Genomic DNA, 14,219 nt, shown 5'->3' with positions numbered 1-14,219 from the left:
GCATATGAAAATTGTTTGGCCAAACGCTAAAAGCACTTAAACAATTAGAGGGAGAAACGAAATGGCTGGGGAAGCAGCTTTCTGTGTAATTAGGTAAAACAGGGTCTGGAGAAGGGCAACGACTACTGTCGAACCGCAGCAGCAGCAGCAAACCAAACCAAAAATGCAAATTATAAAAAGGTACTGGAGAAAATAAAATGTAAATATATTTTGGAAAGTATAAGGAGCCAAAACTAAAATGTAGTAAAAGCTTAATTACTTATCTTCTCTTATTTAATATCTATGTTTTAATAAGCTTATGAGCTTAGCGTTCTTAGAACAATAAGTCTATATCCTTCTTTGACTAAGTCATTATACCATCTTTTAGTCATTTTAAACCTTTAGTTCATATCCGAGGAAGTGCCCATTTTTGTGCCGAACCCTGAAAAATGGTGCTTACATATTCACCGGAATAATGCCAGACGTGGGGAAAATCGCCGGCTATCTGAACGGCAAACATAACGCACTTTGACCAAACAAAGAGCTCGAAGTCGCTGGGAAGTGACTTATGGGAACGGACAGCTGACGAAGTCGCAGTCATATAAATACAAATACATATGTATATATGTTCGCCAGATTCAATATGGGTGCGCATGCGCCGCTTCTTTTTAGACCGTTGTTGTTTTATTGGCCCGGCGTTGTTTTAACAAGAAACTTGTTAGTTGCAGCGGGTTAAAGATTTTCGAGTCTTGTACTTGGCCCTGTTTGTTTGCCAGTCGCGACGTCGGCTACCCGTTTCATGTGTTGTTAAATCTTTCGCCGATTGTTCCACTACTTCTTAATCAGCTGCCCTTCCAATTGATGGTTGTCCGACTCATAAGCGACGGCACAACCCATTTGTCAGCATTCGAGGCAAACATTTTAACAAGGCCTCAGGGATCGAGAACGTTAAGCCGCTGACAGTTCCGGTGCGAATGCAACTTCCGCACAGATTGAGACGGAGGCAACTTCCTAGACCAATAAAATATCAATTGACTCGGCAATTAATCATATTCCAAAATGTGCAAGGAGGAATACTTTCGGTATTGGAACTCGAACTTAGTCTGGAACCGGAAGGACTGGCTCATTGTTCGGCAACTCACCATTCAGCCAGCATCACACTTTTTTTTCGTCCTCGGCTACTCGTTTTTAGAGGCATCACAATAAATAATGAATCCAGAAATGAGCGTTAAATGCAATGAGAACGAGAATGATGAGAAGAAAAGCAGCAGCGGAAGTGGGCACACAATGGACCAAAAGACCGAAGATGAAAGACCAAAGACTAAAGACTTAAGACCCGGGGCCCAGTGGGCACAAAGGCACAATACCTTCCTGGTGTCCCCCCCCCGAAAGGTTAACTTTAAATCGAATGGCAATGGCACAGTAAGTAAATACCTTAACACATCGCCATCTCACTCCCTCTGTGTGTGAACGCTTTGCTGACTTGTGATTTTTTCCCCGATATCTTGCAGTACAGCTGAGAAATATCTTGCAGCACTACCCTGCCTCACATTGCCGCTAATGCATCTGGTTGCATCTGCTGGGAAAGCTCTGAGAAATCGTCAAGTGGGCTGTGAGATCTAAGAAACTGCCGGTTGGTGGTTAATACCAATGTCTTATCAAAAGTAAACTGACGGAAATTTTAAAAGAAAGTTGTTTGACCTAAATTTTAATAGAACAATTTCAACAACAGCGCTATCAAAAATAATAATCTCATTATTAATATAATAAAATTTTCTGCATTGAATTCATCATCAGTAAAATCAGTAAACTAAAGCCGATAAAACTATTCAGTTCGCAATTCATACTACAGTATTTTAAACTAGAAATGAGCCCATAAAAATATATTTAGCTACAAAGGTTTAATCCTCTGGCTTAACTGCAAATCAAGTAATCCGAGTAACACCCAAAACGATCTTTGAGATACTTACTTAAGTTACTTTCCAACTATTTTTGCGACTTCCCCTTGGCCGACCGGAAAATGCAAATCAATTGCTGGTGCCCCTCTATCTCCTCCTCCCTTCATCCGTTTCCTTTGCTGATCCTGTCACATAAAGATCGGGCCAGGAATGCCCGTATCCGCAGTGAGATGCAGTTGGGCCCCAGCTCATTTCATTTGGCTCGCATAATTTATGCAAAATTATCAATCGAGATTTGTTTAGACAAAATGCAAACAGACGGGGAAAACTAACAGGGAAGGAGAAAAAAAAATTAACGAACGTGTGCCGCAACAGGAAAAGCCACAAATTGTTTATGCAACAAGCCAGGGCCAAAAATAGCCAGCAGAGAAGCGACGTATCCTCTGACGTCTTGTGGCAAATCTATGAGATACGCATATCGCATTCGACTTATCTACCCAGCGGCAACCTGATATGGCTGCCATCTCGCCATCCACTGGACATCGGACATGGGACAAAAGCCGGGAGACAGAAGTCGCTGGATAGTGACCAGAGTCTAGAGTCCAGGGAGTGGATCGCTGCCCCATGCGTGATAAATGCCGCAGATAAATGCGTGTTGCAGTTGGGCACAGACAACCAGACAACGTGGAGACACATGTTTGCATGCGCCTATTTTGCATGCCAGCCAAGCAGACACTGAGCACAATTTGTAGTTACAAATACAAATTTGCTGTTAAAGGTTGTTAAATTCTTGAACTATTTACTAACTAACTATTAACTAATAATAATAATAAAATAAAAATAATTCCTAATAATATAATTTATATGTTGTATATCACAAGGAAGCATATACATAATAAATATTTATATTTCAATCTATTTAAATATTTGTTATTAGCGGATGATATCTATTTGTTGAAGAAAAAATTAATTTTAAATATTTTTTAATGTTAAATTAACTTTAACATTTCTCAGTGCACCGATCACCGCGCAAATTCATCTTGCTGCAGGAGCAAAAGCCACTGGAAAAGACTGGACATGGACATGGACACATGTTAGTGGAGAGTTCACAGCTACTAGCCAAGACCCAGCTTGAAGATCTGGGTATCCATTGCGTGATCGCTCCCTGTCCTAGGAAAATGCAGAGACATAGACCTGGTCGAACCGAAATGCAGCGCGTTTTAAATTACCAAAGCTTTGTGCGTCTATCATTTTGGCCGTGGCAAGCCACATTCATTCGTTGTCTGGGCAAAATCCATCTCTAAGATTGATTATAATCGGTAGTCAAAGTGTCCAAGACTGCTGGCGGCTATTTATGGCCCGGGCAAATTATAATTTATGAAGTCTGGACTTGCACTTCGGCGTGTCTCCATAGACCTGTGAGATACATTCGATACACATGCTGGCTTGCTGGGTGACTGACTGGTGCACAGATCATCAGGCATTTCACAGTTGTATTTTGACAGCATGTTAACGTCATTTATTAATTGAAAGCCAGCTCTTGAGGTAATTATTTGGGGCAACCGCTCTCCTGTGGTTAAAGATTTCGTTCGAAAATCCATGTTCAACTGGCGCCTCACTTTTCCATTTCCCTGGAATCGCCCCAAATGGTTTCCCAAAATACCATCGACTGCGGTACGAACCCCCAACAAGTTTACATAATCGTTTTGGAAATCTAAGTTGGTTTTTCCGTGTCTCTTTGATTCTTCTGAGTCACATTTCGGGGAAATCAAAAGTGTGGGCCATAGATGCTCAGATAGAAATTTTGACCGCTTCGATATGGGCGGAACTTTGCTGCAAAGAAAGTGAGTTCTTCAACCTGTCAGAGATGAGTTAACCATCCAGATCGCATGCAAAGTGGTCAACATCAAAGATCATCTATATTTATTTCATGAAGGTTTCAGTTACAAATCGAAGATACGTTGAATATTTCGAGGAGAAATTATGGAGGTGGGACGTTAAAACAGAGGAAGTGGTCCACTGTTGATCTGTAAAACTTTCCGTAAAACCAATTTGTAGTTAAATTAGGAAGGGAGGGAAATTAGAAGATCCAACTAATGGGATTAGAAATGACTTAATTTTTCAATAGTGGTAAATATGTATTTGTAAAGTGGTTCATGTTAAGGTTTTTAAAATGGGAATGTTTGCTGCACATCAACATTAAATTTAATTAAAATAGAAATAGAGATATATAATGCAATCCATACGGGCTTTTAATATAAAAATAATAATAATTTAATGATGTATACATATTTAATGATTTATTTATTCAAATTTGCATAAATTCCCGTCTCGTTAGAGGCTTAGGCTTAACCTCCTGGCCGCCTTTTTGTCATTTCAAACGGGTGTCAAGTGGCATTAGCCAAGTCGGGCATGCCAGTTAACCAGGTTCCAGTCGTTTGAGCGAACCCTTTGGGTTAATCAGCTACGCACCAGCGCAAAAATGCCCAAAGCCCAAACCAGATTCGGATTCAGGCAGAGAATCGGACTGAACATCCTGAGTAGAAGTAGCAACAGCGCCAGCGATGCGTGTGCAAACACCCAGTTCCCCCGGGGCCACAGGCAGCATAAACGTATCTTCAAGATACAGATACAGGTGCAGGGGTAGAGGGCAAGTGGAAGGGCGCACTCGGGCAGGTGTGTTTCTCACGCAGCCAACGGGGCAGGCAACGTTTTTAGCTCAGGCTTTGGTTTCGGTTTCGAAGTGTGGCACTGTGTGGTAATATTTTCCCTTTCCTACCAAACTCCCCCTGAACGAATCCTCTTGACCAGCGCCACACATTCGCCTGGATGACTGCAGCTTTCAGAGATGTGCTCGTGATCTGAACGTGACTTAGAATATAAGTTACATACACAATACTAACAATTTTGAAATTGTTTCCAAATGGCAAATGGAAAGTAGAAATATCTTTAACACATACAAAATCTAATTTACAACATGAGTTTAATTCAATATTAGTTATCTTTTAGTCTTACATCTACCATCTCTCACAGCAATTACTGATAAACATCTTCAGGTTTGTGGAGCCATCTCTAGCCGGATCTGCAGCTTCATCTAGAACTGTCCGTCCGAATGGAAGTCGCTCCAGCTCATTTTGCTGTAACTTTTGCCAGTGATTCGGAAATGCATTCTCTGCGGATTGTGCTATTACCTGTTTCCCCCGCGGATGCCCTTCCTACACATAGAGGAGGCTATAGGATCGGCTGTTCAACATTTGATAGCATAAATCAAATGGACGAGAGGAAGAGAGAGAGAGAGAGCAAGATGGAAAATAATTACGGGTGCTGGGGTTAAAAATTTGCACGTGGTATTAATTTGGGGCCTCCTTTTAGCCTTGCGTCTGTGTTTTAAATCGTATCAAAAATGGTTTGCAACTTGCAATTATTTGCCGGAGAGTCGGCAATCCGCATCGCAACTTTGTCTGCGGTCTGGGATGGTGGCCCCCACAACCTTTTGTGGTCTTATCATTTAATACGCATCTGGTAAGCGTTTCTACTGCAGCGCCTTTTCGCACACAATTTCCAAGGGGCTCCCAGAGTGCTTCTTTAATTGTAGTTCTTGGCTATCAACTAAACAGGATACAAATGGCTCCCGCTCCAACTTTGAGTGACTCTGATTATGGCCTCGTATTTGTATCTCTCCTTTTGTCTGCCTAAAACGTATCTTTAAGTTCATTTTTCTTTTAGTATGGGCTGGTCTAGGTGGAAATTGTTTTCGCTTTGTGTGTTTTCTTTTTTTTTGTAGGGCTGTGAAGAAGATAGATTTTGTGGGTTTGTTTGCAGAAGTCATGGGAGAATTCTACATAAAGGCGTTTCATAGCTTTCCTTTGAGATCGCTTGATTGGAAGCTGTTGAGTATTTATTGCAGTCGGATAATCTTTCCTCTTCCAGCCAATCAAAAACGAATTAAAACTCACAGCGAATTCATTTCAACCACAAAACTCATTTGCGGCTTAATTAAATAATAATGAATGAATCGCATCGACAATAAATAAATCAATCCATGACTGGCAGCAACTCCTCCGCTCTCCAAAAAATCTTGATCGATCAAAACGAAACACTTGGATTCCCTGAAACGGGTGGGGCCACAAAAAAAAAACAAAACTGTCCCCATATAAATTACAACATATTTTGATTTTTATTATAATCAATGACAATGCATATGGAAAAGAATAGAACCAAGGAACAGAAAGGTGCAGCCCAGTTGGGTTTCCTTAGAACAGAAACCAATCCGAGGCAAGTGAAAATTTATGTGGCCCAAGACGAGGAAACCAGAGAGACCCGAAATCAAACTATCTCGAGAGCATTTATCTTTCGTTAGAAAATTAAAATCTCTGTGTGTGCGCACACAATCAATGACCACAAATCTTTAGTTTTTCAGTTCGGCTTTCAATGGTTGGGTTTTTGGTCTTTTGGAGGTATGTACGTTTCTCGGCGAGATTTCAACTGCATCCCAGGGACATAAAACCGGGTTTTATGTTCTCCCCAGAATCGGAGGCTGGTCGCGGACATTGTCCTGCCATCCTTGCTGTAGGTCGGCCTGGTAAATTAAAACGTTATCATCACAACTTAATCGTCACCATAAAAGCTGACTGCACTGACCACGTCGTAGGCAACTTGATTCGCTGGCCCTCTTATCTCAGTTGAAATTTGTTAATTGCCGCGCACTTCAAGTACTTAGTGTATCTTTTTGGGGGTCCAGTCTCATCTGACTTTTGGCCATTTCTCGTCTCTTTTTTCTGGCTTAATGTCCGTTGTAAATTACTTTTAAATGTTTTAGGTGTAATAAAGATGTTCGCCTGCTAATGCGTAATGAGTTATTCTAAAGTAGTTTGTATTTTGTTGTTCTTTTTTTTTTGGTGTGTGGCACATTTTTTCGTCGAGTTTGTTGCTGTTACCCATTTATAATCTCTGGCCAGGCATCGTTTTTGAGACAGAAGTTTTAATTAATTTTTGAACTGCTTCTTCTTGGCCGCAATTTAGAAAGGCTAATGGGCACCAAAGTGCCAAGATCATGATGAGACAATTTGGTTGGAAACAAGACGGTGAAATGAGAGGCTAATTGCTTGGGTGAGACAGCTTGATGAGATATTGAAACCAAATTAGGTTGCAGAACTTGGTAATTGAAAGTAAGTTCTCAGGAAGATTTAGCATTAAAAATAAAAACAAACAAAAAATGCTAAGTATGTGTGAAAAAAGATTGATAATACTTGATTTAAAGAAAATATTTTTATTTAAGCAGCAGCATTTTATAATTGTAAAGTCTGTATTCCCTGTAATTGCATATCAACTTATCAAATCTGAAACGTGCCTGGGTTGAATTTATTGACATATAGTTTCCATAATTTATAACTCAGAACTTTCTTGAATTAAAATTGTCTCCAAACTGACAGCTCAATTCAAATGGCCCATCGAATAAGTCCGATATAGAAGCCGCCAAATGCCAACTAATCACCCATAATAACCAAATAAATCATAAGCCCATGATGGGGACTGAATCCGGCAGAAGCAGCTTTCAGAGGTAAGGAAAAAAACCCTACAGAGGTAGGAAAGTTCAAAGCGCCGAGACGACAATCAGAGCCAGGATATGCATAGATAATAAATGTATCATGCACATGTTTCCAGCCATATAAACTAGCAGCTAGCTGGGAGCTGGGAAGTGCTGACAGGCTGAGAGATGGAATGGACGGGTGGTGGAGGGAAAATCCAGTGAGGCAAGTCCCTGTCGAAGCACTAAATTATGACTAGGTAAGCAGGCGCTGACAATTCAATACAAGGAAATATTACGCCGCCTGGCACACATGCATCTATATCTGTATCTGTATCTAGATCGGCGGCAGTATCTGAACACCGTAACTGCAGAGCCATGTAAAATTTATGCAGCAAAACTGAACTGAAAACGAAACGAAACGGAGCCGAATGCACCGGGGTAATCCTGTAGACAAGGGCGACAAGGAAAAGATGATGTCATAATATATTGTAATTTATGGGAGGAGTGCTGACAGTTGAAGCTCGCTGACTTAAGCTCGAGAATATCGGGGCCCGCGATTAATTATATCAATGATGTAAAAATACCTGAACGATCTGTCATCTGTTTTAGCTGTGCGTCTCATTTTCGGGGCTCATGACTTGCTTCCTGTCGAGTTTTATGCTTGAATGCCTGGGAATAGACAGTCGGACAGCAGAATGGCTGGAATAGTTGGGATGGTTAGTCAGTCTGTCTTAACGACCTGACAAATAGATAAAATGCAGTCACAGTTTTGCTCTTGATAGATCGGTGGGTTGCTTCTGGTTGACAATCGAATTATTTAAGAAGACATTCCTAGGGGGTTCCATCTTAATTATATTCACATTTCGACATAACAAAAAAGAGCCCAGTTCCATTGTTTTTTTGAGATTCTATAAAGAAAATGTCTCAATCAGCAGTCTAACTTTCAAACAGGAAATTGAACAATTTCATGGCCAATGCCTCCTGTAAATTCTATTCAATGAACAATAAATTTTAAGTGAGTTTAATTAAGAATTACATTTTAATTCAGCAAAACGGCAGCCAAACCTTTTTCCTCAATGGGGGAAATTATGAAAATTTCTTTCGACCATGTAGCCCTCATTGATGCATGACAAGCATTTGACAATAGCAGAAAGTATCTGTCAGATACTCAACGGCGCATGCTGCAGCTCATTAACGCCTGGCTCTCCGCGACGAAGCGCAACGAGCCAAACTCCACCGGAAATCAATTTTGAAAGTCCCCCAAAACTAAAATTCCAGTACCCCACTATATATAGCGAAGTACCATTTTGAATTTGACAAAAATTATGAGTTTTATTTCGGGCAGCACAAACAAAGGGGTAAAGCGATTCACGCCCGTGCGCTTAGACAATTATTAATGGGTTCAAAAATAGGAATTAAAGTAGAATTGAAATTGCTTTAGAAATGCAATCAAATTAAATTAAAATCAAGTGATGGGTCGGGCATTGAAGGAAGAAAGGACCTACCACAGAATGCGTATACGAACAGTGAAGAAGGTCGTGATGATGAGGATAAAGGCACTTAGATTTAGTTGTCCCCCTGGAATCGTACCGCTTAGTTATAGGGTATATAGGGTCTATGAAATAATTTCATTTCAGTGATTATGTATAGTTTATATTATAACACGAAAGCAACATAGTAAAATGTGTGTACGATTTTAATGTATTTATATGTATAATGAGCATAAATAATAAGCCTTTAAACAAATTCAAAAAAGTTGGTTGAGCACCGCACATTTTTTTTTAGGGTATCAATCAGTTCCAACCGCTTTGCCTTTAGCTTGTTTCTCGAATTGTTTGCTTTTGAGAACAAAAGCTAAAATTGAAAATTGTTAAGATATCGAGAGAACGAAGGAGATTGAGCTACTTTCTTTCTATCCTATTTGGTGGCCTTTTTGCCTCGTTTACTTTCCTTTTCTTGGCCTCGTTTCCCCCCGGACAGCAAACAATGGTCCAAACTGGACAGGACGCCAATAAATAAGCGCAGGAGGTTTGCCGGACAATGGGAATGCGACTTTTTCCCATTCTGCGCCATTTGTTTGCTTGCTTGAAAATGGTTTTAATTGTTGTTCCCCTGGTATATATTTTTATTTTTCATTGTATTTTTTCGTGGCTCCTTATTGTTGGCCAAATATAATAAGTTAGCAGTGCGTCATTTTGTGTGTTGTGTATTCGCGTCTGTTTGTCTGTTTGCGTTTGTTTTGGTTTTCGGTTTTTGGATAAAAGTAAATTAAGTGCCAATGTTAATGGCAGTTATGGCCTGGCATCTGGCTTTGGGATCTGCCAACAAAAGCCTGGCCATTTGGGTGTCTTAATGTTGCAGTAATAATGGCTAAAAGTGTGTGTGCATTGAGATAGTAGCTTGAGATTTATAGCTGCTCAGCTCTGCTTTCTTTTCCTCCAGTTTTTGTGATCGCCTTTTTTGGCAGCCAGAGTGAAGTGTGTGGTCCACGAATGGTCTCCAGAGCAATACAAATGTACTTTGCTTTGCTCCAAATAAGACTTACTAAATGGAGCTACAAAACCTGGCTGGGAAAATGTTTAATATATTATTAGAAAAGCATTAAGTAAATTGTATTATTATTAATATTTAGGATTTATTAGGATTTCTAGGATAGAATTTCAATTGATAACTTGTAGTCGAAATATGTGAGATCCTAAATTCAGTTTAGTATATAACTATAAATGCTTTGTTAGGGAAACGTTTTTTTTCCAAGATCTTATAATGCACAAATACAACATTTTTATTCTTGTTCGCTTTATACTTGGGTTGTTTAATCCATCTCAATGTATCTGAAAGGTAAGCCCTGCACGGTCGGCATAATCTTAATCGCCAGGCCATAGTTTATTTATGGCTAAGCAATAAAAGAAGCAGGGAAAAGCATTTAATAAGTGATTTAAGTAAGCAATCATAAACATTTACTGCATGTCTTTAAGCCACTACAAAACAGGCCATAAAAGGGCAAGCAGACCAGAGACCAAAAGATACCACAATCCTGCCAGCAAACATACAGCAAACACCGACGCCAGACGAATTCGATTAAAGTTAAGCCATAACAAGCCGAAGACGAGCAGTGAGCCTGGCCTGGGTTCCCAAGCTCAGCCAGCCACAAATAATATAACAATTTAAATAACAAGCCATGGCCAAGACTCCTAGCCAGCTAGTCAGCCGGGCAGCAAACACCAGGCGCGTTAGTTAGATAGATTGATCTACATGTACACGACAACACAGAGCTGGCAAGTTGGGAAGTTGGAAGTCGGGTCTCGAGCCCGGAACGACTCCTTGCCGAGCATGTTGCCCAGCCATTCCATCCTGGCCAAAACGAAGCGAACCTGGCTGCTGGTTACATGGCACACCAAGCTGGCTTTGGCCAAGAGCATGTCAAAACAAAATAACATCTTTAGCGCGCAAACATGACAAAACATCAGAATTCCAGCAGATTAACGTCAATTTTAATTGCATTCACTTAGACCAGGCTCAAGTCTATGAGAAGCACAGCCAAGCAGCTGGAAATATGCATACAAAAAGAAAAAGAAAACAAACATGGGATTAAGTCTGGTTAGCTGAGCCATGGAATACCCTGACTTGGGAATAACGATGATGTAATGTAGGTAGTGGAAAGCATATGCTGGTTTATTAATGCAATTTTCAACAGGGATCTTAGAGCACATAAATATTTATTTAAAAATTAATATGTCATTTTTAACATTTTAAAACAAATAATGCTTTGACGAGCAAGGCTTACACTTTTTATTTAAACAAATCCTTTGATTATGGTTAAATACACAATTATTTCTAAAAATATTATGAGAAAATAAGGCAATTCATTAGCTGAACTAATACTGTAACTTATATTAATCCTTACCCAAGCTACGATGAATACTTTGTACCCCTTTGCAAAAGTGTAGCCATAAATACACAGGAGGAATTCCGCACAACAAAAAGGGTTTCGCCAGGTGGCAGGGAAGCAGGCAGCCTGGATGGTAAACAAAGTTCCACAAGGTTGTGATTAACATGCGATAAAAAATGACCGGGCTGAGCGACCAGAGTCCATGGACTCGACCTGGTCAGCGTTTGGCTTACGTGTTTGCATTAGGCCAGAACTGTGGACTCAGGACCCAGAACACAGAACCCAGAACCCAGTGTCAAGTTCCAGCAGCAGCTCTCGAGCACTTTTGAGCCACTCGGAGAGCACAAAAGTTAAGTGTCTGGCTGTCACATGCGATTTGCACCTGCCGGATGAGCAATGGTGCAGGTGGGGGAGCGCGAGGGATTTGCGTGGATTATTTATCATCCGCGCCACATCACATGGGCGGGTAAGGAGGGGCCGAGGCCAGGTCTCGTTTTAAGCAGGTTCCATTGCAGCTACTCCTCCTTCGAGGCGAGATGCACGTTGCAAGATTCGCTTTTCTTTCCTTTTTTTTGTTTTTTTTTTGTTTTTGGTCTTTCCCCCGTTTTTTAGGGGTATAATCAGGCTGGAGCAAACATTTGCCCAGAGACGTTCATAAATTTTAATATTTTAATTTGACTTAAGCAGATGAACACATAAAGGCGGCCATTAAGCCCAGCACTTTGTATGCTTTGGCCAAACATGGCCAAGGGCCAAAGACTGAAATGCAATTTCTTGAAAAGCGTTCCAGTTTCCAGTTTGTCGTCGTTGGAGTCGTCGTGTTTTGGAATTACCACAAAACGGTTTACATTTCCTGTGCATTTTCTGCTTTGATTTTAGGAAAATTAACAACAGCTCAAACAGAGCCCAACGACCCAGCCGACTAACCAGCTCGCAAACCAACAACCAACCAGCCAGCCAGGCGAGTCAACAACATGGTCCAAAACGAATCGGCGTCATCATCGCCGGAATACTCGTACAGCAGAAGCCGCAGCCGTAGTTGAAGCAGCAACAACAGCGAGAACAAGGTAAGTGCACATTGGGAATATATCACTTTAGATACCCTAACTTATTGGTACCTGTATAACATTGCGAAGTTTAAACAGCACATAACCATTTGTTATTAGTTTATATAATAGTAAAGCTAATATTCTATTTATTAGCCTTTTAAAATACTGGATACAGAGTTTTTCGCTAAATATAATACGTTTTCTAAATAGATTTTTAGATGTTCCAACATATCTTATATATATATTTTTAGTTATTCCAATTGTTACATTTTTTTTAATATTTTCAGAAAGTTCTTGCCAACTATTTTTGTGAGTTTCTAATTAATTCATTTTACTACAAAACAATACATATTTTTTAATAAATTTGTAATAAATTTGGTTTCGTAACTGTAAGCTATCCTAAGAAATCCTAAGAAATTAAATATGACGCAATGAACACTTTGAGTGGTCAGAGCATTTACCGCTGGTTTCCGCGTGATTCTGTTCGCTTAGCCCAGGGGAAAGGGCATTAACAAACAGCGTGCAGTCATTCGGATTGCAGCATGGCATGTTGTTTGCTTCGCTGGTCTCATTTGGCCCCTTATTGAGCCCCCCTTCGGCCCCTTAGCCCCCTCTAAGCCCCACTAATCCCCCATTAACCAGACCCACCCCCTTGCCAACTTTCGGCTATGATGCGACCAACTGGCATGGCACGCTGACTTGGCTTTGGCCACGCTTGTTTGGTTTGCTTTTCGGCTCTAACTCTGGGCTAAGGCTGTGGACTCGGCTCGGACGCCGCTGCTAAACAGGTTAAAATGTCGTTCAAAATGTCAAGTCAACACTTTGATGTTGTCCGTGTCCGTGTCACTGTCCGTTGTGGTGGTTCTACTGTGTTGCTACGGTTTCTGCTGCAGCTTTGTTTGCGTGTGATCTGCGCTTTATTTATGCAACATTCAGCACACGACGGAACATGCAACCGAAGCCCGAAAATGTTAAGTGCTCAGATGGAGATGGAGCAGTAGTAGAAGCTCTGCCTAGAAACTGGTAATCAGAGGGAACGTGTGTACATCGTGCTATGCATAGCTGGCCATATTGTCGATGTGGTTGTCGTCATCGATTGTTGTTCTAATGCGGGAAGAAAAGATTTTCGGTAATGAAACGGTAGCGGCTAATGTGGGAATGGGGTCGACAATACAAGTAAGACATGACTACAAATTTGGGAAAGGGAGATGAGCAGATCTACTTGGGTTTCCACGATAAACAAACTAAAACATTTGGGTGCATTCTATTAACTTATTTTGCAGACATGGCTTATGCCAAATTAAAAAATTTCTAAAACGGAATATTTATTGTAAGGATCTTCCTAATTAATAGGTATTTAAGAATCAAATGCTTATTTCTAACCACTGGCGCCCAACGTGGGGCACGTACCCTTGGTCGCTACAGACGTAGCGCTCCTGTTGCCTTCGAAATTTTGCCAAAAGGCTGTTGCTGAAGCCGGAGCCAAAGTTGTTGCAATTCTGAGAATATTTTACGCTTGTTGAGGCTGACGACACAACATTAAAGCCACCGTCAACGAAGACGACGACGACAGACCGACTCCGGATTCTGGACGGCTCTGTGTCGGCGATTGTCTGTGAGTGCCTGCTCCCACTTCCTCTTCCAGATGCTGAAGCTCTGGGCACAAGACCAAGAAGACTACTAGGGTTTCGTGTTTTGTTTTCTTTGCACTCGAGTTGTATCACATCAATGGCCATTGTGTACGTCAACTTTGATGTTTCGGCAAAAGTTTTGAAGTGTGAGGTTTTAGACGTTCTTATTGCACTTCGTATTCCGAGTCGGAGTATAAGTCACAGTCGGTTCCAGAGTCCCGGAGTCCGAGAGCGTCCAACTAC

Source organism: Drosophila sechellia, chromosome 3L (assembly GCF_004382195.2).
Source record: "Drosophila sechellia strain sech25 chromosome 3L, ASM438219v1, whole genome shotgun sequence".
In the NCBI taxonomy this organism is placed as follows: domain Eukaryota; kingdom Metazoa; phylum Arthropoda; class Insecta; order Diptera; family Drosophilidae; genus Drosophila; species Drosophila sechellia.
Note: the sequence above shows the minus strand (reverse complement) of the source record.